Raw genomic sequence first — 24,488 nt, forward strand, 5'->3', positions numbered from 1 at the left:
GGTGCTAGGCCTTTCCCTTTAGGTTTTACCCCAACAATGTTTCCATTAGTTTCGCTCACTCTCGAAATCAAGCATTTTACAGCAGGTTGGAGCAGCCTGTATCTCAGCACAGGAATAAGGTAGGGAAGAATTCTAAGGATCATTTTGACTGCCTCCAGAATTTAGATCAGATGCCCAATGCAATTTGGTGCTAGGCCTTTCCCTTTAGGTTTTACCCCAACAATGTTTTCATTAGTTTCGCTCACTCTCGAAATCAAGCATTTTACAGCAGGTTGGAGCAGCCTGTATCTCAGCACAGGAATAAGGTAGGGAAGAATTCAAATACTCATTTTGACTGCCTCCAGAAGTTAGATCAGATGGCCAATGCAATTTGGTGCTAGGTCTTTCCCTTTAGGTTTTACCCCAACAATGTTTTCATTAGTTTCGCTCACTCTCGAAATCAAGCATTTTACAGCAGGTTGGAGCAGCCTGTATCTCAGCACAGGAATAAGGTAGGGAAGATTTCTAAGGCTCATTTTGACTGCCTCCAGAAGTTAGATCAGATGGCAAATTGGATTTGGTGCTAGGTCTTTCCCTTTAGGTTTTACCCCAACAATATTTTCATTAGTTTCGCTCACTCTCGAAATCAAGCATTTTACAGCAGGTTGGAGCAGCCTGTATCTCAGCACAGGAATAAGGTAGGGAAGAATTCTAAGGATCATTTTGACTGCCTCCAGAAGTTAGATCAGATGGCAAATTGGATTTGGTGCTAGGTCTTTCCCTTTAGGTTTTACCCCAACAATGTTTTCATTAGTTTCGCTCACTCTCGAAATCAAGCATTTTACAGCAGGTTGGAACAGCCTGTATCTCAGCACAGGAATAAGGTAGGGAAGAATTCAAATACTCATTTTGACTGCCTCCAGAAGTTAGATCAGATGGCCAATGCAATTTGGTGCTAGGCCTTTCCCTTTAGGTTTTACCCCAACAATGTTTTCATTAGTTTCGCTCACTCTCGAAATCAAGCATTTTACAGCAGGTTGGAGCAGCCTGTATCTCAGTACAGGAATAAGGTAGGGAAGAATTCTAAGGATCATTTTGACTGCCTCCAGAAGTTAGATCAGATGGCCAATGGAATTTGGTGCTAGGTCTTTCCCTTTAGGTTTTACCCCAACAATGTTTTCATTAGTTTCGCTCACTCTCGAAATCAAGCATTTTACAGCAGGTTGGAGCAGCCTGTATCTCAGCACAGGAATAAGGTAGGGAAGAATTCTAAGGATCATTTTGACTGCCTCCAGAAGTTAGATCAGATGGCAAATTGGATTTGGTGCTAGGTCTTTCCCTTTAGGTTTTACCCCAACAATGTTTTCATTAGTTTCGCTCACTCTCGAAATCAAGCATTTTACAGCAGGTTGGAGCAGCCTGTATCTCAGCACAGGAATAAGGTAGGGAAGAATTCTAAGGATCATTTTGACTGCCTCCAGAAGTTAGATCAGATGGCAAATTGGATTTGGTGCTAGGTCTTTCCCTTTAGGTTTTACCCCAACAATGTTTTCATTAGTTTCGCTCACTCTCGAAATCAAGCATTTTACAGCAGGTTGGAGCAGCCTGTATCTCAGCACAGGAATAAGGTAGGGAAGAATTATAAGGATCATTTTGACTGCCTCCAGAAGTTAGATCAGATGGCCAATGCAATTTGGTGCTAGGCCTTTCCCTTTAGGTTTTACCCCAACAATGTTTTCATTAGTTTCGCTCACTCTCGAAATCAAGCATTTTACAGCAGGTTGGAGCAGCCTGTATCTCAGCACAGTAATAAGGTAGGGAAGAATTCAAATACTCATTTTGACTGCCTCCAGAAGTTAGATCAGATGGCAAATTGGATTTGGTGCTAGGTCTTTCCCTTTAGGTTTTACCCCAACAATGTTTTCATTAGTTTCGCTCACTCTCGAAATCAAGCATTTTACAGCAGGTTGGAACAGCCTGTATCTCAGCACAGGAATAAGGTAGGGAAGAATTCAAATACTCATTTTGACTGCCTCCAGAAGTTAGATCAGATGGCCAATGCAATTTGGTGCTAGGCCTTTCCCTTTAGGTTTTACCCCAACAATGTTTTCATTAGTTTCGCTCACTCTCGAAATCAAGCATTTTACAGCAGGTTGGAGCAGCCTGTATCTCAGCACAGGAATAAGGTAGGGAAGAATTCTAAGGATCATTTTGACTGCCTCCAGAAGTTAGATCAGATGGCCAATGGAATTTGGTGCTAGGTCTTTCCCTTTAGGTTTTACCCCAACAATGTTTTCATTAGTTTCGCTCACTCTCGAAATCAAGCATTTTACAGCAGGTTGGAGCAGCCTGTATCTCAGCACAGGAATAAGGTAGGGAAGAATTCTAAGGATCATTTTGACTGCCTCCAGAAGTTAGATCAGATGGCAAATTGGATTTGGTGCTAGGTCTTTCCCTTTAGGTTTTACCCCAACAATGTTTTCATTAGTTTCGCTCACTCTCGAAATCAAGCATTTTACAGCAGGTTGGAGCAGCCTGTATCTCAGCACAGGAATAAGGTAGGGAAGAATTCTAAGGATCATTTTGACTGCCTCCAGAAGTTAGATCAGATGGCAAATTGGATTTGGTGCTAGGTCTTTCCCTTTAGGTTTTACCCCAACAATGTTTTCATTAGTTTCGCTCACTCTCGAAATCAAGCATTTTACAGCAGGTTGGAGCAGCCTGTATCTCAGCACAGTAATAAGGTAGGGAAGAATTCAAATACTCATTTTGACTGCCTCCAGAAGTTAGATCAGATGGCCAATGCAATTTGGTGCTAGGCCTTTCCCTTTAGGTTTTACCCCAACAATGTTTTCATTAGTTTCGCTCACTCTCGAAATCAAGCATTTTACAGCAGGTTGGAGCAGCCTGTATCTCAGCACAGGAATAAGGTAGGGAAGAATTCTAAGGATCATTTTGACTGCCTCCAGAAGTTAGATCAGATGGCCAATGCAATTTGGTGCTAGGTCTTTCCCTTTAGGTTTTACCCCAACAATGTTTTCATTAGTTTCGCTCACTCTCGAAATCAAGCATTTTACAGCAGGTTGGAGCAGCCTGTATCTCAGCACAGGAATAAGGTAGGGAAGAATTCTAAGGATCATTTTGACTGCCTCCAGAAGTTAGATCAGATGGCCAATGCAATTTGGTGCTAGGCCTTTCCCTTTAGGTTTTACCACAACAATGTTTTCATTAGTTTCGCTCACTCTCGAAATCAAGCATTTTACAGCAGGTTGGAGCAGCCTGTATCTCAGCACAGTAATAAGGTAGGGAAGAATTCAAATACTCATTTTGACTGCCTCCAGAAGTTAGATCAGATGGCCAATGCAATTTGGTGCTAGGCCTTTCCCTTTAGGTTTTACCCCAACAATGTTTTCATTAGTTTCGCTCACTCTCGAAATCAAGCATTTTACAGCAGGTTGGAGCAGCCTGTATCTCAGCACAGGAATAAGGTAGGGAAGAATTCAAATGCTCATTTTGACTGCCTCCAGAAGTTAGATCAGATGGCAAATTGGATTTGGTGCTAGGTCTTTCCCTTTAGGTTTTACCCCAACAATGTTTTCATTAGTTTCGCTCACTCTCGAAATCAAGCATTTTACAGCAGGTTGGAGCAGCCTGTATCTCAGCACAGGAATAAGGTAGGGAAGAATTCTAAGGATCATTTTGACTGCCTCCAGAAGTTAGATCAGATGGCAAATTGGATTTGGTGCTAGGTCTTTCCCTTTAGGTTTTACCCCAACAATGTTTTCATTAGTTTCGCTCACTCTCGAAATCAAGCATTTTACAGCAGGTTGGAGCAGCCTGTATCTCAGCACAGGAATAAGGTAGGGAAGAATTCTCAGGATCATTTTGACTGCCTCCAGAAGTTAGATCAGATGGCAAATTGGATTTGGTGCTAGGTCTTTCCCTTTAGGTTTTACCCCAACAATGTTTTCATTAGTTTCGCTCACTCTGGAAATCAAGCATTTTACAGCAGGTTGGAGCAGCCTGTATCTCAGCACAGGAATAAGGTAGGGAAGAATTCAAATACTCATTTTGACTGCCTCCAGAAGTTAGATCAGATGGCAAATTGGATTTGGTGCTAGGTCTTTCCCTTTAGGTTTTACCCCAACAATGTTTTCATTAGTTTCGCTCACTCTCGAAATCAAGCATTTTACAGCAGGTTGGAACAGCCTGTATCTCAGCACAGGAATAAGGTAGGGAAGAATTCAAATACTCATTTTGACTGCCTCCAGAAGTTAGATCAGATGGCCAATGCAATTTGGTGCTAGGCCTTTCCCTTTAGGTTTTACCCCAACAATGTTTTCATTAGTTTCGCTCACTCTCGAAATCAAGCATTTTACAGCAGGTTGGAGCAGCCTGTATCTCAGCACAGGAATAAGGTAGGGAAGAATTCTAAGGATCATTTTGACTGCCTCCAGAAGTTAGATCAGATGGCAAATTGGATTTGGTGCTAGGTCTTTCCCTTTAGGTTTTACCCCAACAATATTTTCATTAGTTTCGCTCACTCTCGAAATCAAGCATTTTACAGCAGGTTGGAGCAGCCTGTATCTCAGCACAGGAATAAGGTAGGGAAGAATTCTAAGGATCATTTTGACTGCCTCCAGAAGTTAGATCAGATGGCAAATTGGATTTGGTGCTAGGTCTTTCCCTTTAGGTTTTACCCCAACAATGTTTTCATTAGTTTCGCTCACTCTCGAAATCAAGCATTTTACAGCAGGTTGGAGCAGCCTGTATCTCAGCACAGGAATAAGGTAGGGAAGAATTCTAAGGATCATTTTGACTGCCTCCAGAAGTTAGATCAGATGGCAAATTGGATTTGGTGCTAGGTCTTTCCCTTTAGGTTTTACCCCAACAATGTTTTCATTAGTTTCGCTCACTCTCGAAATCAAGCATTTTACAGCAGGTTGGAGCAGCCTGTATCTCAGCACAGTAATAAGGTACGGAAGAATTCAAATACTCATTTTGACTGCCTCCAGAAGTTAGATCAGATGGCAAATTGGATTTGGTGCTAGGTCTTTCCCTTTAGGTTTTACCCCAACAATGTTTTCATTAGTTTCGCTCACTCTCGAAATCAAGCATTTTACAGCAGGTTGGAGCAGCCTGTATCTCAGCACAGGAATAAGGTAGGGAAGAATTCAAATACTCATTTTGACTGCCTCCAGAAGTTAGATCAGATGGCCAATGGAATTTGGTGCTAGGTCTTTCCCTTTAGGTTTTACCCCAACAATGTTTTCATTAGTTTCGCTCACTCTCGAAATCAAGCATTTTACAGCAGGTTGGAGCAGCCTGTATCTCAGCACAGGAATAAGGTAGGGAAGAATTCTAAGGATCATTTTGACTGCCTCCAGAAGTTAGATCAGATGGCAAATTGGATTTGGTGCTAGGTCTTTCCCTTTAGGTTTTACCCCAACAATGTTTTCATTAGTTTCGCTCACTCTCGAAATCAAGCATTTTACAGCAGGTTGGAGCAGCCTGTATCTCAGCACAGGAATAAGGTAGGGAAGAATTCTAAGGATCATTTTGACTGCCTCCAGAAGTTAGATCAGATGGCAAATTGGATTTGGTGCTAGGTCTTTCCCTTTAGGTTTTACCCCAACAATGTTTTCATTAGTTTCGCTCACTCTCGAAATCAAGCATTTTACAGCAGGTTGGAGCAGCCTGTATCTCAGCACAGGAATAAGGTAGGGAAGAATTCTAAGGATCATTTTGACTGCCTCCAGAAGTTAGATCAGATGGCCAATGCAATTTGGTGCTAGGCCTTTCCCTTTAGGTTTTACCCCAACAATGTTTTCATTAGTTTCGCTCACTCTCGAAATCAAGCATTTTACAGCAGGTTGGAGCAGCCTGTATCTCAGTACAGGAATAAGGTAGGGAAGAATTCTAAGGATCATTTTGACTGCCTCCAGAAGTTAGATCAGATGGCCAATGGAATTTGGTGCTAGGTCTTTCCCTTTAGGTTTTACCCCAACAATGTTTTCATTAGTTTCGCTCACTCTCGAAATCAAGCATTTTACAGCAGGTTGGAGCAGCCTGTATCTCAGCACAGGAATAAGGTAGGGAAGAATTCTAAGGATCATTTTGACTGCCTCCAGAAGTTAGATCAGATGGCAAATTGGATTTGGTGCTAGGTCTTTCCCTTTAGGTTTTACCCCAACAATATTTTCATTAGTTTCGCTCACTCTCGAAATCAAGCATTTTACAGCAGGTTGGAGCAGCCTGTATCTCAGCACAGGAATAAGGTAGGGAAGAATTCTAAGGATCATTTTGACTGCCTCCAGAAGTTAGATCAGATGGCAAATTGGATTTGGTGCTAGGTCTTTCCCTTTAGGTTTTACCCCAACAATGTTTTCATTAGTTTCGCTCACTCTCGAAATCAAGCATTTTACAGCAGGTTGGAGCAGCCTGTATCTCAGCACAGGAATAAGGTAGGGAAGAATTCTAAGGATCATTTTGACTGCCTCCAGAAGTTAGATCAGATGGCAAATTGGATTTGGTGCTAGGTCTTTCCCTTTAGGTTTTACCCCAACAATGTTTTCATTAGTTTCGCTCACTCTCGAAATCAAGCATTTTACAGCAGGTTGGAGCAGCCTGTATCTCAGCACAGTAATAAGGTACGGAAGAATTCAAATACTCATTTTGACTGCCTCCAGAAGTTAGATCAGATGGCAAATTGGATTTGGTGCTAGGTCTTTCCCTTTAGGTTTTACCCCAACAATGTTTTCATTAGTTTCGCTCACTCTCGAAATCAAGCATTTTACAGCAGGTTGGAGCAGCCTGTATCTCAGCACAGGAATAAGGTAGGGAAGAATTCTAAGGATCATTTTGACTGCCTCCAGAAGTTAGATCAGATGGCCAATGCAATTTGGTGCTAGGTCTTTCCCTTTAGGTTTTACCCCAACAATGTTTTCATTAGTTTCGCTCACTCTCGAAATCAAGCATTTTACAGCAGGTTGGAGCAGCCTGTATCTCAGCACAGGAATAAGGTAGGGAAGAATTCTAAGGATCATTTTGACTGCCTCCAGAAGTTAGATCAGATGGCCAATGCAATTTGGTGCTAGGCCTTTCCCTTTAGGTTTTACCCCAACAATGTTTTCATTAGTTTCGCTCACTCTCGAAATCAAGCATTTTACAGCAGGTTGGAGCAGCCTGTATCTCAGCACAGGAATAAGGTAGGGAAGAATTCTAAGGATCATTTTGACTGCCTCCAGAAGTTAGATCAGATGGCCAATGCAATTTGGCGCTAGGCCTTTCCCTTTAGGTTTTACCCCAACAATGTTTTCATTAGTTTCGCTCACTCTCGAAATCAAGCATTTTACAGCAGGTTGGAGCAGCCTGTATCTCAGCACAGGAATAAGGTAGGGAAGAATTCTAAGGATCATTTTGACTGCCTCCAGAAGTTAGATCAGATGGCAAATTGGATTTGGTGCTAGGTCTTTCCCTTTAGGTTTTACCCCAACAATGTTTTCATTAGTTTCGCTCACTCTCGAAATCAAGCATTTTACAGCAGGTTGGAGCAGCCTGTATCTCAGCACAGGAATAAGGTAGGGAAGAATTCAAATGCTCATTTTGACTGCCTCCAGAAGTTAGATCAGATGGCAAATTGGATTTGGTGCTAGGTCTTTCCCTTTAGGTTTTACCCCAACAATGTTTTCATTAGTTTCGCTCACTCTCGAAATCAAGCATTTTACAGCAGGTTGGAGCAGCCTGTATCTCAGCACAGGAATAAGGTAGGGAAGAATTCTAAGGATCATTTTGACTGCCTCCAGAAGTTAGATCAGATGGCCAATGCAATTTGGTGCTAGGCCTTTCCCTTTAGGTTTTACCCCAACAATGTTTTCATTAGTTTCGCTCACTCTCGAAATCAAGCATTTTACAGCAGGTTGGAGCAGCCTGTATCTCAGCACAGGAATAAGGTAGGGAAGAATTCTAAGGATCATTTTGACTGCCTCCAGAAGTTAGATCAGATGGCAAATTGGATTTGGTGCTAGGTCTTTCCCTTTAGGTTTTACCCCAACAATGTTTTCATTAGTTTCGCTCACTCTCGAAATCAAGCATTTTACAGCAGGTTGGAGCAGCCTGTATCTCAGCACAGGAATAAGGTACGGAAGAATTCAAATACTCATTTTGACTGCCTCCAGAAGTTAGATCAGATGGCAAATTGGATTTGGTGCTAGGTCTTTCCCTTTAGGTTTTACCCCAACAATGTTTTCATTAGTTTCGCTCACTCTCGAAATCAAGCATTTTACAGCAGGTTGGAACAGCCTGTATCTCAGCACAGGAATAAGGTAGGGAAGAATTCAAATACTCATTTTGACTGCCTCCAGAAGTTAGATCAGATGGCCAATGCAATTTGGTGCTAGGCCTTTCCCTTTAGGTTTTACCCCAACAATGTTTTCATTAGTTTCGCTCACTCTCGAAATCAAGCATTTTACAGCAGGTTGGAGCAGCCTGTATCTCAGCACAGGAATAAGGTAGGGAAGAATTCAAATACTCATTTTGACTGCCTCCAGAAGTTAGATCAGATGGCCAATGGAATTTGGTGCTAGGTCTTTCCCTTTAGGTTTTACCCCAACAATGTTTTCATTAGTTTCGATCACTCTCGAAATCAAGCATTTTACAGCAGGTTGGAGCAGCCTGTATCTCAGCACAGGAATAAGGTAGGGAAGAATTCTAAGGATCATTTTGACTGCCTCCAGAAGTTAGATCAGATGGCAAATTGGATTTGGTGCTAGGTCTTTCCCTTTAGGTTTTACCCCAACAATGTTTTCATTAGTTTCGCTCACTCTCGAAATCAAGCATTTTACAGCAGGTTGGAGCAGCCTGTATCTCAGCACAGGAATAAGGTAGGGAAGAATTCTAAGGATCATTTTGACTGCCTCCAGAAGTTAGATCAGATGGCAAATTGGATTTGGTGCTAGGTCTTTCCCTTTAGGTTTTACCCCAACAATGTTTTCATTAGTTTCGCTCACTCTCGAAATCAAGCATTTTACAGCAGGTTGGAGCAGCCTGTATCTCAGCACAGGAATAAGGTAGGGAAGAATTCTAAGGATCATTTTGACTGCCTCCAGAAGTTAGATCAGATGGCCAATGCAATTTGGTGCTAGGCCTTTCCCTTTAGGTTTTACCCCAACAATGTTTTCATTAGTTTCGCTCACTCTCGAAATCAAGCATTTTACAGCAGGTTGGAGCAGCCTGTATCTCAGCACAGGAATAAGGTAGGGAAGAATTCTAAGGATCATTTTGACTGCCTCCAGAAGTTAGATCAGATGGCCAATGCAATTTGGTGCTAGGTCTTTCCCTTTAGGTTTTACCCCAACAATGTTTTCATTAGTTTCGCTCACTCTCGAAATCAAGCATTTTACAGCAGGTTGGAGCAGCCTGTATCTCAGCACAGGAATAAGGTAGGGAAGAATTCTAAGGATCATTTTGACTGCCTCCAGAAGTTAGATCAGATGGCCAATGCAATTTGGTGCTAGGCCTTTCCCTTTAGGTTTTACCCCAACAATGTTTTCATTAGTTTCGCTCACTCTCGAAATCAAGCATTTTACAGCAGGTTGGAGCAGCCTGTATCTCAGCACAGGAATAAGGTAGGGAAGAATTCTAAGGATCATTTTGACTGCCTCCAGAAGTTAGATCAGATGGCAAATTGGATTTGGTGCTAGGTCTTTCCCTTTAGGTTTTACCCCAACAATGTTTTCATTAGTTTCGCTCACTCTCGAAATCAAGCATTTTACAGCAGGTTGGAGCAGCCTGTATCTCAGCACAGGAATAAGGTAGGGAAGAATTCAAATGCTCATTTTGACTGCCTCCAGAAGTTAGATCAGATGGCAAATTGGATTTGGTGCTAGGTCTTTCCCTATAGGTTTTACCCCAACAATGTTTTCATTAGTTTCGCTCACTCTCGAAATCAAGCATTTTACAGCAGGTTGGAGCAGCCTGTATCTCAGCACAGGAATAAGGTAGGGAAGAATTCTAAGGATCATTTTGACTGCCTCCAGAAGTTAGATCAGATGGCCAATGCAATTTGGTGCTAGGTCTTTCCCTTTAGGTTTTACCCCAACAATGTTTTCATTAGTTTCGCTCACTCTCGAAATCAAGCATTTTACAGCAGGTTGGAGCAGCCTGTATCTCAGCACAGGAATAAGGTAGGGAAGAATTCTAAGGATCATTTTGACTGCCTCCAGAAGTTAGATCAGATGGCCAATGCAATTTGGTGCTAGGCCTTTCCCTTTAGGTTTTACCCCAACAATGTTTTCATTAGTTTCGCTCACTCTCGAAATCAAGCATTTTACAGCAGGTTGGAGCAGCCTGTATCTCAGCACAGGAATAAGGTAGGGAAGAATTCTAAGGATCATTTTGACTGCCTCCAGAAGTTAGATCAGATGGCCAATGCAATTTGGTGCTAGGTCTTTCCCTTTAGGTTTTACCCCAACAATGTTTTCATTAGTTTCGCTCACTCTCGAAATCAAGCATTTTACAGCAGGTTGGAGCAGCCTGTATCTCAGCACAGGAATAAGGTAGGGAAGAATTCTAAGGATCATTTTGACTGCCTCCAGAAGTTAGATCAGATGGCCAATGCAATTTGGTGCTAGGCCTTTCCCTTTAGGTTTTACCCCAACAATGTTTTCATTAGTTTCGCTCACTCTCGAAATCAAGCATTTTACAGCAGGTTGGAGCAGCCTGTATCTCAGCACAGGAATAAGGTAGGGAAGAATTCTAAGGATCATTTTGACTGCCTCCAGAAGTTAGATCAGATGGCCAATGCAATTTGGTGCTAGGTCTTTCCCTTTAGGTTTTACCCCAACAATGTTTTCATTAGTTTCGCTCACTCTCGAAATCAAGCATTTTACAGCAGGTTGGAGCAGCCTGTATCTCAGCACAGGAATAAGGTAGGGAAGAATTCAAATACTCATTTTGACTGCCTCCAGAAGTTAGATCAGATGGCCAATGCAATTTGGTGCTAGGCTTTTCCCTTTAGGTTTTACCCCAACAATGTTTTCATTAGTTTCGCTCACTCTCGAAATCAAGCATTTTACAGCAGGTTGGAGCAGCCTGTATCTCAGCACAGGAATAAGGTAGGGAAGAATTCTAAGGATCATTTTGACTGCCTCCAGAAGTTAGATCAGATGGCCAATGCAATTTGGTGCTAGGTCTTTCCCTTTAGGTTTTACCCCAACAATGTTTTCATTAGTTTCGCTCACTCTCGAAATCAAGCATTTTACAGCAGGTTGGAGCAGCCTGTATCTCAGCACAGGAATAAGGTAGGGAAGAATTCTAAGGATCATTTTGACTGCCTCCAGAAGTTAGATCAGATGGCCAATGCAATTTGGTGCTAGGCCTTTCCCTTTAGGTTTTACCCCAACAATGTTTTCATTAGTTTCGCTCACTCTCGAAATCAAGCATTTTACAGCAGGTTGGAGCAGCCTGTATCTCAGCACAGGAATAAGGTAGGGAAGAATTCTAAGGATCATTTTGACTGCCTCCAGAAGTTAGATCAGATGGCCAATGCAATTTGGTGCTAGGTCTTTCCCTTTAGGTTTTACCCCAACAATGTTTTCATTAGTTTCGCTCACTCTCGAAATCAAGCATTTTACAGCAGGTTGGAGCAGCCTGTATCTCAGCACAGGAATAAGGTAGGGAAGAATTCTAAGGATCATTTTGACTGCCTCCAGAAGTTAGATCAGATGGCCAATGCAATTTGGTGCTAGGCCTTTCCCTTTAGGTTTTACCCCAACAATGTTTTCATTAGTTTCGCTCACTCTCGAAATCAAGCATTTTACAGCAGGTTGGAGCAGCCTGTATCTCAGCACAGGAATAAGGTAGGGAAGAATTCAAATGCTCATTTTGACTGCCTCCAGAAGTTAGATCAGATGGCAAATTGGATTTGGTGCTAGGTCTTTCCCTTTAGGTTTTACCCCAACAATGTTTTCATTAGTTTCGCTCACTCTCGAAATCAAGCATTTTACAGCAGGTTGGAGCAGCCTGTATCTCAGCACAGGAATAAGGTAGGGAAGAATTCTAAGGATCATTTTGACTGCCTCCAGAAGTTAGATCAGATGGCCAATGCAATTTGGTGCTAGGTCTTTCCCTTTAGGTTTTACCCCAACAATGTTTTCATTAGTTTCGCTCACTCTCGAAATCAAGCATTTTACAGCAGGTTGGAGCAGCCTGTATCTCAGCACAGGAATAAGGTAGGGAAGAATTCTAAGGATCATTTTGACTGCCTCCAGAAGTTAGATCAGATGGCCAATGCAATTTGGTGCTAGGCCTTTCCCTTTAGGTTTTACCCCAACAATGTTTTCATTAGTTTCGCTCACTCTCGAAATCAAGCATTTTACAGCAGGTTGGAGCAGCCTGTATCTCAGCACAGGAATAAGGTAGGGAAGAATTCAAATGCTCATTTTGACTGCCTCCAGAAGTTAGATCAGATGGCAAATTGGATTTGGTGCTAGGTCTTTCCCTTTAGGTTTTACCCCAACAATGTTTTCATTAGTTTCGCTCACTCTCGAAATCAAGCATTTTACAGCAGGTTGGAGCAGCCTGTATCTCAGCACAGGAATAAGGTAGGGAAGAATTCAAATGCTCATTTTGACTGCCTCCAGAAGTTAGATCAGATGGCAAATTGGATTTGGTGCTAGGTCTTTCCCTATAGGTTTTACCCCAACAATGTTTTCATTAGTTTCGCTCACTCTCGAAATCAAGCATTTTACAGCAGGTTGGAGCAGCCTGTATCTCAGCACAGGAATAAGGTAGGGAAGAATTCTAAGGATCATTTTGACTGCCTCCAGAAGTTAGATCAGATGGCCAATGCAATTTGGTGCTAGGTCTTTCCCTTTAGGTTTTACCCCAACAATGTTTTCATTAGTTTCGCTCACTCTCGAAATCAAGCATTTTACAGCAGGTTGGAGCAGCCTGTATCTCAGCACAGGAATAAGGTAGGGAAGAATTCTAAGGATCATTTTGACTGCCTCCAGAAGTTAGATCAGATGGCCAATGCAATTTGGTGCTAGGCCTTTCCCTTTAGGTTTTACCCCAACAATGTTTTCATTAGTTTCGCTCACTCTCGAAATCAAGCATTTTACAGCAGGTTGGAGCAGCCTGTATCTCAGCACAGGAATAAGGTAGGGAAGAATTCTAAGGATCATTTTGACTGCCTCCAGAAGTTAGATCAGATGGCCAATGCAATTTGGTGCTAGGTCTTTCCCTTTAGGTTTTACCCCAACAATGTTTTCATTAGTTTCGCTCACTCTCGAAATCAAGCATTTTACAGCAGGTTGGAGCAGCCTGTATCTCAGCACAGGAATAAGGTAGGGAAGAATTCTAAGGATCATTTTGACTGCCTCCAGAAGTTAGATCAGATGGCCAATGCAATTTGGTGCTAGGCCTTTCCCTTTAGGTTTTACCCCAACAATGTTTTCATTAGTTTCGCTCACTCTCGAAATCAAGCATTTTACAGCAGGTTGGAGCAGCCTGTATCTCAGCACAGGAATAAGGTAGGGAAGAATTCTAAGGATCATTTTGACTGCCTCCAGAAGTTAGATCAGATGGCCAATGCAATTTGGTGCTAGGTCTTTCCCTTTAGGTTTTACCCCAACAATGTTTTCATTAGTTTCGCTCACTCTCGAAATCAAGCATTTTACAGCAGGTTGGAGCAGCCTGTATCTCAGCACAGGAATAAGGTAGGGAAGAATTCAAATACTCATTTTGACTGCCTCCAGAAGTTAGATCAGATGGCCAATGCAATTTGGTGCTAGGCTTTTCCCTTTAGGTTTTACCCCAACAATGTTTTCATTAGTTTCGCTCACTCTCGAAATCAAGCATTTTACAGCAGGTTGGAGCAGCCTGTATCTCAGCACAGGAATAAGGTAGGGAAGAATTCTAAGGATCATTTTGACTGCCTCCAGAAGTTAGATCAGATGGCCAATGCAATTTGGTGCTAGGTCTTTCCCTTTAGGTTTTACCCCAACAATGTTTTCATTAGTTTCGCTCACTCTCGAAATCAAGCATTTTACAGCAGGTTGGAGCAGCCTGTATCTCAGCACAGGAATAAGGTAGGGAAGAATTCTAAGGATCATTTTGACTGCCTCCAGAAGTTAGATCAGATGGCCAATGCAATTTGGTGCTAGGCCTTTCCCTTTAGGTTTTACCCCAACAATGTTTTCATTAGTTTCGCTCACTCTCGAAATCAAGCATTTTACAGCAGGTTGGAGCAGCCTGTATCTCAGCACAGGAATAAGGTAGGGAAGAATTCTAAGGATCATTTTGACTGCCTCCAGAAGTTAGATCAGATGGCCAATGCAATTTGGTGCTAGGTCTTTCCCTTTAGGTTTTACCCCAACAATGTTTTCATTAGTTTCGCTCACTCTCGAAATCAAGCATTTTACAGCAGGTTGGAGCAGCCTGTATCTCAGCACAGGAATAAGGTAGGGAAGAATTCTAAGGATCATTTTGACTGCCTCCAGAAGTTAGATCAGATGGCCAATGCAATTTGGTGCTAGGCCTTTCCCTTTAGGTTTTACCCCAACAATGTTTTCATTAGTTTCGCTCACTCTCGAAATCAAGCATTTTACAGCAGGTTGGAGCAGCCTGTATCTCAGCACAGGAATAAGGTAGGGAAGAATTCAAATGCTCATTTTGACTGCCTCCAGAAGTTAGATCAGATGGCAAATTGGATTTGGTGCTAGGTCTTTCCCTTTAGGTTTTACCCCAACAATGTTTTCATTAGTTTCGCTCACTCTCGAAATCAAGCATTTTACAGCAGGTTGGAGCAGCCTGTATCTCAGCACAGGAATAAGGTAGGGAAGAATTCTAAGGATCATTTTGACTGCCTCCAGAAGTTAGATCAGATGGCCAATGCAATTTGGTGCTAGGTCTTTCCCTTTAGGTTTTACCCCAACAATGTTTTCATTAGTTTCGCTCACTCTCGAAATCAAGCATTTTACAGCAGGTTGGAGCAGCCTGTATCTCAGCACAGGAATAAGGTAGGGAAGAATTCTAAGGATCATTTTGACTGCCTCCAGAAGTTAGATCAGATGGCCAATGCAATTTGGTGCTAGGCCTTTCCCTTTAGGTTTTACCCCCAACAATGTTTTCATTAGTTTCGCTCACTCTCGAAATCAAGCATTTTACAGCAGGTTGGAGCAGCCTGTATCTCAGCACAGGAATAAGGTAGGGAAGAATTCAAATGCTCATTTTGACTGCCTCCAGAAGTTAGATCAGATGGCAAATTGGATTTGGTGCTAGGTCTTTCCCTTTAGGTTTTACCCCAACAATGTTTTCATTAGTTTCGCTCACTCTCGAAATCAAGCATTTTACAGCAGGTTGGAGCAGCCTGTATCTCAGCACAGGAATAAGGTAGGGAAGAATTCTAAGGATCATTTTGACTGCCTCCAGAAGTTAGATCAGATGGCCAATGCAATTTGGTGCTAGGCCTTTCCCTTTAGGTTTTACCCCAACAATGTTTTCATTAGTTTCGCTCACTCTCGAAATCAAGCATTTTACAGCAGGTTGGAGCAGCCTGTATCTCAGCACAGGAATAAGGTAGGGAAGAATTCTAAGGATCATTTTGACTGCCTCCAGAAGTTAGATCAGATGGCCAATGCAATTTGGTGCTAGGTCTTTCCCTTTAGGTTTTACCCCAACAATGTTTTCATTAGTTTCGCTCACTCTCGAAATCAAGCATTTTACAGCAGGTTGGAGCAGCCTGTATCTCAGCACAGGAATAAGGTAGGGAAGAATTCTAAGGATCATTTTGACTGCCTCCAGAAGTTAGATCAGATGGCCAATGCAATTTGGTGCTAGGCCTTTCCCTTTAGGTTTTACCCCAACAATGTTTTCATTAGTTTCGCTCACTCTCGAAATCAAGCATTTTACAGCAGGTTGGAGCAGCCTGTATCTCAGCACAGGAATAAGGTAGGGAAGAATTCTAAGGATCATTTTGACTGCCTCCAGAAGTTAGATCAGATGGCAAATTGGATTTGGTGCTAGGTCTTTCCCTTTAGGTTTTACCCCAACAATGTTTTCATTAGTTTCGCTCACTCTCGAAATCAAGCATTTTACAGCAGGTTGGAGCAGCCTGTATCTCAGCACAGGAATAAGGTAGGGAAGAATTCTAAGGATCATTTTGACTGCCTCCAGAAGTTAGATCAGATGGCAAATTGGATTTGGTGCTAGGTCTTTCCCTTTAGGTTTTACCCCAACAATGTTTTCATTAGTTTCGCTCACTCTCGAAATCAAGCATTTTACAGCAGGTTGGAGCAGCCTGTATCTCAGCACAGGAATAAGGTAGGGAAGAATTCAAATACTCATTTTGACTGCCTCCAGAAGTTAGATCAGATGGCCAATGCAATTTGGTGCTAGGCTTTTCCCTTTAGGTTTTACCCCAACAATGTTTTCATTAGTTTCGCTCACTCTCGAAATCAAGCATTTTACAGCAGGTTGGAGCAGCCTGTATCTCAGCACAGTAATAAGGTAGGGAAGAATTCAAAAACTCATTTTGACTGCCTCCAGAAGTTAGATCAGATGGCCAATGGAATTTGGTGCTAGGTCTTTCCCTTTAGGTTTTACCCCAACAATGTTTTCATTAGTTTCGCTCACTCTCGAAATCAAGCATTTTACAGCAGGTTGGAGCAGCCTGTATCTCAGCACAGGAATAAGGTAGGGAAGAATTCTAAGGATCATTTTGACTGCCTCCAGAAGTTAGATCAGATGGCAAATTGGATTTGGTGCTAGGTCTTTCCCTTTAGGTTTTACCCCAACAATGTTTTCATTAGTTTCGCTCACTCTCGAAATCAAGCATTTTACAGCAGGTTGGAGCAGCCTGTATCTCAGCACAGGAATAAGGTAGGGAAGAATTCTAAGGATCATTTTGACTGCCTCCAGAAGTTAGATCAGATGGCAAATTGGATTTGGTGCTAGGTCTTTCCCTTTAGGTTTTACCCCAACAATGTTTTCATTAGTTTCGCTCACTCTCGAAATCAAGCATTTTACAGCAGGTTGGAGCAGCCTGTATCTCAGCACAGGAATAAGGTAGGGAAGAATTCAAATGCTCATTTTGACTGCCTCCAGAAGTTAGATCAGATGGCCAATGCAATTTGGCGCTAGGCCTTTCCCTTTAGGTTTTACCCCAACAATGTTTTCATTAGTTTCGCTCACTCTCGAAATCAAGCATTTTACAGCAGGTTGGAGCAGCCTGTATCTCAGCACAGGAATAAGGTAGGGAAGAATTCTAAGGATCATTTTGACTGCCTCCAGAAGTTAGATCAGATGGCCAATGCAATTTGGTGCTAGGTCTTTCCCTTTAGGTTTTACCCCAACAATGTTTTCATTAGTTTCGCTCACTCTCGAAATCAAGCATTTTACAGCAGGTTGGAGCAGCCTGTATCTCAGCACAGGAATAAGGTAGGGAAGAATTCTAAGGATCATTTTGACTGCCTCCAGAAGTTAGATCAGATGGCCAATGCAATTTGGCGCTAGGCCTTTCCCTTTAGGTTTTACCCCAACAATATTTTCATTAGTTTCGCTCACTCTCGAAATCAAGCATTTTACAGCAGGTTGGAGCAGCCTGTATCTCAGCACAGGAATAAGGTAGGGAAGAATTCTAAGGATCATTTTGACTGCCTCCAGAAGTTAGATCAGATGGCAAATTGGATTTGGTGCTAGGTCTTTCCCTTTAGGTTTTACCCCAACAATGTTTTCATTAGTTTCGCTCACTCTCGAAATCAAGCATTTTACAGCAGGTTGGAGCAGCCTGTATCTCAGCACAGGAATAAGGGTAGGGAAGAATTCAAATGCTCATTTTGACTGCCTCCAGAAGTTAGATCAGATGGCAAATTGGATTTGGTGCTAGGTCTTTCCCTTTAGGTTTTACCCCAACAATGTTTTCATTAGTTTCGCTCACTCTCGAAATCAAGCATTTTACAGCAGGTTGGAGCAGCCTGTATCTCAGCACAGGAATAAGGTAGGGAAGAATTCTAAGGATCATTTTGACTGCCTCCAGAAGTTAGATCAGATGGCCAATGCAATTTGGTGCTAGGTCTTTCCCTTTAGGTTTTACCCCAACAATGTTTTCATTAGTTTCGCTCACTCTCGAATTCAAGCATTTTCAAGCAGGTTGGAGCAGCCTGTATCTCAGCACAGGAATAAGGTAGGGAAGAATTCTAAGGATCATTTTGACTGCCTCCAGAAGTTAGATCAGATGGCCAATGCAATTTGGTGCTAGGCCTTTCCCTTTAGGTTTTACCCCAACAATGTTTTCATTAGTTTCGCTCACTCTCGAAATCAAGCATTTTACAGCAGGTTGGAGCAGCCTGTATCTCAGCACAGGAATAAGGTAGGGAAGAATTCTAAGGATCATTTTGACTGCCTCCAGAAGTTAGATCAGATGGCCAATGCAATTTGGTGCTAGGTCTTTCCCTTTAGGTTTTACCCCAACAATGTTTTCATTAGTTTCGCTCACTCTCGAAATCAAGCATTTTACAGCAGGTTGGAGCAGCCCTGTATCTCAGCACAGGAATAAGGTAGGGAAGAATTCTAAGGATCATTTTGACTGCCTCCAGAAGTTAGATCAGATGGCCAATGCAATTTGGTGCTAGGCCTTTCCCTTTAGGTTTTACCCCAACAATGTTTTCATTAGTTTCGCTCACTCTCGAAATCAAGCATTTTACAGCAGGTTGGAGCAGCCTGTATCTCAGCACAGGAATAAGGTAGGGGAAGAATTCTAAGGATCATTTTGACTGCCTCCAGAAGTTAGATCAGATGGCAAATTGGATTTGGTGCTAGGTCTTTCCCTTTAGGTTTTACCCCAACAATGTTTTCATTAGTTTCGCTCACTCTCGAAATCAAGCATTTTACAGCAGGTTGGAGCAGCCTGTATCTCAGCACAGGAATAAGGTAGGGAAGAATTCAAAAACTCATTTTGACTGCCTCCAGAAGTTAGATCAGATGGCCAATGGAATTTGGTGCTAGGTCTTTCCCTTTAGGTTTTACCCCAACAATGTTTTCATTAGTTTCGCTCACTCTCGAAATCAAGCATTTTACAGCAGGTTGGAGCAGCCTGTATCTCAGCACAGGAATAAGGTAGGGAAGAATTCTAAGGATCATTTTGACTGCCTCCAGAAGTTAGATCAGATGGCCAATGCAATTTGGTGCTAGGCCTTTCCCTTTAGGTTTTACCCCAACAATGTTTTTCATTAGTTTCGCTCACTCTCGAAATCAAGCATTTTACAGCAGGTTGGAGCAGCCTGTATCTCAGCACAGGAATAAGGTAGGGAAGAATTCTAAGGATCATTTTGACTGCCTCCAGAAGTTAGATCAGATGGCAAATTGGATTTGGTGCTAGGTCTTTCCCTTTAGGTTTTACCCCAACAATGTTTTCATTAGTTTCGCTCACTCTCGAAATCAAGCATTTTACAGCAGGTTGGAGCAGCCTGTATCTCAGCACAGGAATAAGGTAGGGAAGAATTCTAAGGATCATTTTGACTGCCTCCAGAAGTTAGATCAGATGGCCAATGCAATTTGGCGCTAGGCCTTTCCCTTTAGGTTTTACCCCAACAATGTTTTTCATTAGTTTCGCTCACTCTCGAAATCAAGCATTTTACAGCAGGTTGGAGCAGCCTGTATCTCAGCACAGGAATAAGGTAGGGAAGAATTCTAAGGATCATTTTGACTGCCTCCAGAAGTTAGATCAGATGGCAAATTGGATTTGGTGCTAGGTCTTTCCCTTTAGGTTTTACCCCAACAATGTTTTCATTAGTTTCGCTCACTCTCGAAATCAAGCATTTTACAGCAGGTTGGAGCAGCCTGTATCTCAGCACAGGAATAAGGTAGGGAAGAATTCAAATACTCATTTTGACTGCCTCCAGAAGTTAGATCAGATGGCAAATTGGATTTGGTGCTAGGTCTTTCCCTTTAGGTTTTACCCCAACAATGTTTTCATTAGTTTCGCTCACTCTCGAAATCAAGCATTTTACAGCAGGTTGGAGCAGCCTGTATCTCAGCACAGGAATAAGGTAGGGAAGAATTCAAATACTCATTTTGACTGCCTCCAGAAGTTAGATCAGATGGCCAATGGAATTTGGTGCTAGGTCTTTCCCTTTAGGTTTTACCCCAACAATGTTTTCATTAGTTTCGCTCACTCTCGAAATCAAGCATTTTACAGCAGGTTGGAGCAGCCTGTATCTCAGCACAGGAATAAGGTAGGGAAGAATTCTAAGGATCATTTTGACTGCCTCCAGAAGTTAGATCAGATGGCAAATTGGATTTGGTGCTAGGTCTTTCCCTTTAGGTTTTACCCCAACAATGTTTTCATTAGTTTCGCTCACTCTCGAAATCAAGCATTTTACAGCAGGTTGGAGCAGCCTGTATCTCAGCACAGGAATAAGGTAGGGAAGAATTCTAAGGATCATTTTGACTGCCTCCAGAAGTTAGATCAGATGGCAAATTGGATTTGGTGCTAGGTCTTTCCCTTTAGGTTTTACCCCAACAATGTTTTCATTAGTTTCGCTCACTCTCGAAATCAAGCATTTTACAGCAGGTTGGAGCAGCCTGTATCTCAGCACAGGAATAAGGTAGGGAAGAATTCTAAGGATCATTTTGACTGCCTCCAGAAGTTAGATCAGATGGCAAATTGGATTTGGTGCTAGGTCTTTCCCTTTAGGTTTTACCCCAACAATGTTTTCATTAGTTTCGCTCACTCTCGAAATCAAGCATTTTACAGCAGGTTGGAGCAGCCTGTATCTCAGCACAGGAATAAGGTAGGGAAGAATTCTAAGGATCATTTTGACTGCCTCCAGAAGTTAGATCAGATGGCCAATGGAATTTGGTGCTAGGTCTTTCCCTTTAGGTTTTACCCCAACAATGTTTTCATTAGTTTCGCTCACTCTCGAAATCAAGCATTTTACAGCAGGTTGGAGCAGCCTGTATCTCAGCACAGGAATAAGGTAGGGAAGAATTCTAAGGATCATTTTGACTGCCTCCAGAAGTTAGATCAGATGGCCAATGCAATTTGGCGCTAGGCCTTTCCCTTTAGGTTTTACCCCAACAATGTTTTCATTAGTTTCGCTCACTCTCGAAATCAAGCATTTTACAGCAGGTTGGAGCAGCCTGTATCTCAGCACAGGAATAAGGTAGGGAAGAATTCTAAGGATCATTTTGACTGCCTCCAGAAGTTAGATCAGATGGCAAATTGGATTTGGTGCTAGGTCTTTCCCTTTAGGTTTTACCCCAACAATGTTTTCATTAGTTTCGCTCACTCTCGAAATCAAGCATTTTACAGCAGGTTGGAGCAGCCTGTATCTCAGCACAGGAATAAGGTAGGGAAGAATTCAAATACTCATTTTGACTGCCTCCAGAAGTTAGATCAGATGGCAAATTGGATTTGGTGCTAGGTCTTTCCCTTTAGGTTTTACCCCAACAATGTTTTCATTAGTTTCGCTCACTCTCGAAATCAAGCATTTTACAGCAGGTTGGAGCAGCCTGTATCTCAGCACAGGAATAAGGTAGGGAAGAATTCAAATACTCATTTTGACTGCCTCCAGAAGTTAGATCAGATGGCCAATGGAATTTGGTGCTAGGTCTTTCCCTTTAGGTTTTACCCCAACAATGTTTTCATTAGTTTCGCTCACTCTCGAAATCAAGCATTTTACAGCAGGTTGGAGCAGCCTGTATCTCAGCACAGGAATAAGGTAGGGAAGAATTCTAAGGATCATTTTGACTGCCTCCAGAAGTTAGATCAGATGGCAAATTGGATTTGGTGCTAGGTCTTTCCCTTTAGGTTTTACCCCAACAATGTTTTCATTAGTTTCGCTCACTCTCGAAATCAAGCATTTTACAGCAGGTTGGAGCAGCCTGTATCTCAGCACAGGAATAAGGTAGGGAAGAATTCTAAGGATCATTTTGACTGCCTCCAGAAGTTAGATCAGATGGCAAATTGGATTTGGTGCTAGGTCTTTCCCTTTAGGTTTTACCCCAACAATGTTTTCATTAGTTTCGCTCACTCTCGAAATCAAGCATTTTACAGCAGGTTGGAGCAGCCTGTATCTCAGCACAGGAATAAGGTAGGGAAGAATTCTAAGGATCATTTTGACTGCCTCCAGAAGTTAGATCAGATGGCAAATTGGATTTGGTGCTAGGTCTTTCCCTTTAGGTTTTACCCCAACAATGTTTTCATTAGTTTCGCTCACTCTCGAAATCAAGCATTTTACAGCAGGTTGGAGCAGCCTGTATCTCAGCACAGGAATAAGGTAGGGAAGAATTCTAAGGATCATTTTGACTGCCTCCAGAAGTTAGATCAGATGGCCAATGGAATTTGGTGCTAGGTCTTTCCCTTTAGGTTTTACCCCAACAATGTTTTCATTAGTTTCGCTCACTCTCGAAATCAAGCATTTTACAGCAGGTTGGAGCAGCCTGTATCTCAGCACAGGAATAAGGTAGGGAAGAATTCTAAGGATCATTTTGACTGCCTCCAGAAGTTAGATCAGATGGCCAATGCAATTTGGTGCTAGGCCTTTCCCTTTAGGTTTTACCCCAACAATGTTTTCATTAGTTTCGCTCACTCTCGAAATCAAGCATTTTACAGCAGGTTGGAGCAGCCTGTATCTCAGCACAGGAATAAGGTAGGGAAGAATTCTAAGGATCATTTTGACTGCCTCCAGAAGTTAGATCAGATGGCAAATTGGATTTGGTGCTAGGTCTTTCCCTTTAGGTTTTACCCCAACAATGTTTTCATTAGTTTCGCTCACTCTCGAAATCAAGCATTTTACAGCAGGTTGGAGCAGCCTGTATCTCAGCACAGGAATAAGGTAGGGAAGAATTCAAATACTCATTTTGACTGCCTCCAGAAGTTAGATCAGATGGCCAATGCAATTTGGTGCTAGGCTTTTCCCTTTAGGTTTTACCCCAACAATGTTTTCATTAGTTTCGCTCACTCTCGAAATCAAGCATTTTACAGCAGGTTGGAGCAGCCTGTATCTCAGCACAGTAATAAGGTAGGGAAGAATTCAAAAACTCATTTTGACTGCCTCCAGAAGTTAGATCAGATGGCCAATGGAATTTGGTGCTAGGTCTTTCCCTTTAGGTTTTACCCCAACAATGTTTTCATTAGTTTCGCTCACTCTCGAAATCAAGCATTTTACAGCAGGTTGGAGCAGCCTGTATCTCAGCACAGGAATAAGGTAGGGAAGAATTCTAAGGATCATTTTGACTGCCTCCAGAAGTTAGATCAGATGGCAAATTGGATTTGGTGCTAGGTCTTTCCCTTTAGGTTTTACCCCAACAATGTTTTCATTAGTTTCGCTCACTCTCGAAATCAAGCATTTTACAGCAGGTTGGAGCAGCCTGTATCTCAGCACAGGAATAAGGTAGGGAAGAATTCTAAGGATCATTTTGACTGCCTCCAGAAGTTAGATCAGATGGCAAATTGGATTTGGTGCTAGGTCTTTCCCTTTAGGTTTTACCCCAACAATGTTTTCATTAGTTTCGCTCACTCTCGAAATCAAGCATTTTACAGCAGGTTGGAGCAGCCTGTATCTCAGCACAGGAATAAGGTAGGGAAGAATTCTAAGGATCATTTTGACTGCCTCCAGAAGTTAGATCAGATGGCCAATGCAATTTGGCGCTAGGCCTTTCCCTTTAGGTTTTACCCCAACAATGTTTTCATTAGTTTCGCTCACTCTCGAAATCAAGCATTTTACAGCAGGTTGGAGCAGCCTGTATCTCAGCACAGGAATAAGGTAGGGAAGAATTCTAAGGATCATTTTGACTGCCTCCAGAAGTTAGATCAGATGGCAAATTGGATTTGGTGCTAGGTCTTTCCCTTTAGGTTTTACCCCAACAATGTTTTCATTAGTTTCGCTCACTCTCGAAATCAAGCATTTTACAGCAGGTTGGAGCAGCCTGTATCTCAGCACAGGAATAAGGTAGGGAAGAATTCTAAGGATCATTTTGACTGCCTCCAGAAGTTAGATCAGATGGCAAATTGGATTTGGTGCTAGGTCTTTCCCTTTAGGTTTTACCCCAACAATGTTTTCATTAGTTTCGCTCACTCTCGAAATCAAGCATTTTACAGCAGGTTGGAGCAGCCTGTATCTCAGCACAGGAATAAGGTAGGGAAGAATTCTAAGGATCATTTTGACTGCCTCCAGAAGTTAGATCAGATGGCAAATTGGATTTGGTGCTAGGTCTTTCCCTTTAGGTTTTACCCCAACAATGTTTTCATTAGTTTCGCTCACTCTCGAAATCAAGCATTTTACAGCAGGTTGGAGCAGCCTGTATCTCAGCACAGGAATAAGGTAGGGAAGAATTCTAAGGATCATTTTGACTGCCTCCAGAAGTTAGATCAGATGGCAAATTGGATTTGGTGCTAGGTCTTTCCCTTTAGGTTTTACCCCAACAATGTTTTCATTAGTTTCGCTCACTCTCGAAATCAAGCATTTTACAGCAGGTTGGAGCAGCCTGTATCTCAGCACAGGAAT

This window comes from Melanerpes formicivorus, unplaced genomic scaffold, assembly GCF_026170545.1.
Source record: "Melanerpes formicivorus ecotype bairdi unplaced genomic scaffold, bMelFor1.0.p_v2 SCAF_246, whole genome shotgun sequence".
Lineage (NCBI taxonomy): Eukaryota > Metazoa > Chordata > Aves > Piciformes > Picidae > Melanerpes > Melanerpes formicivorus.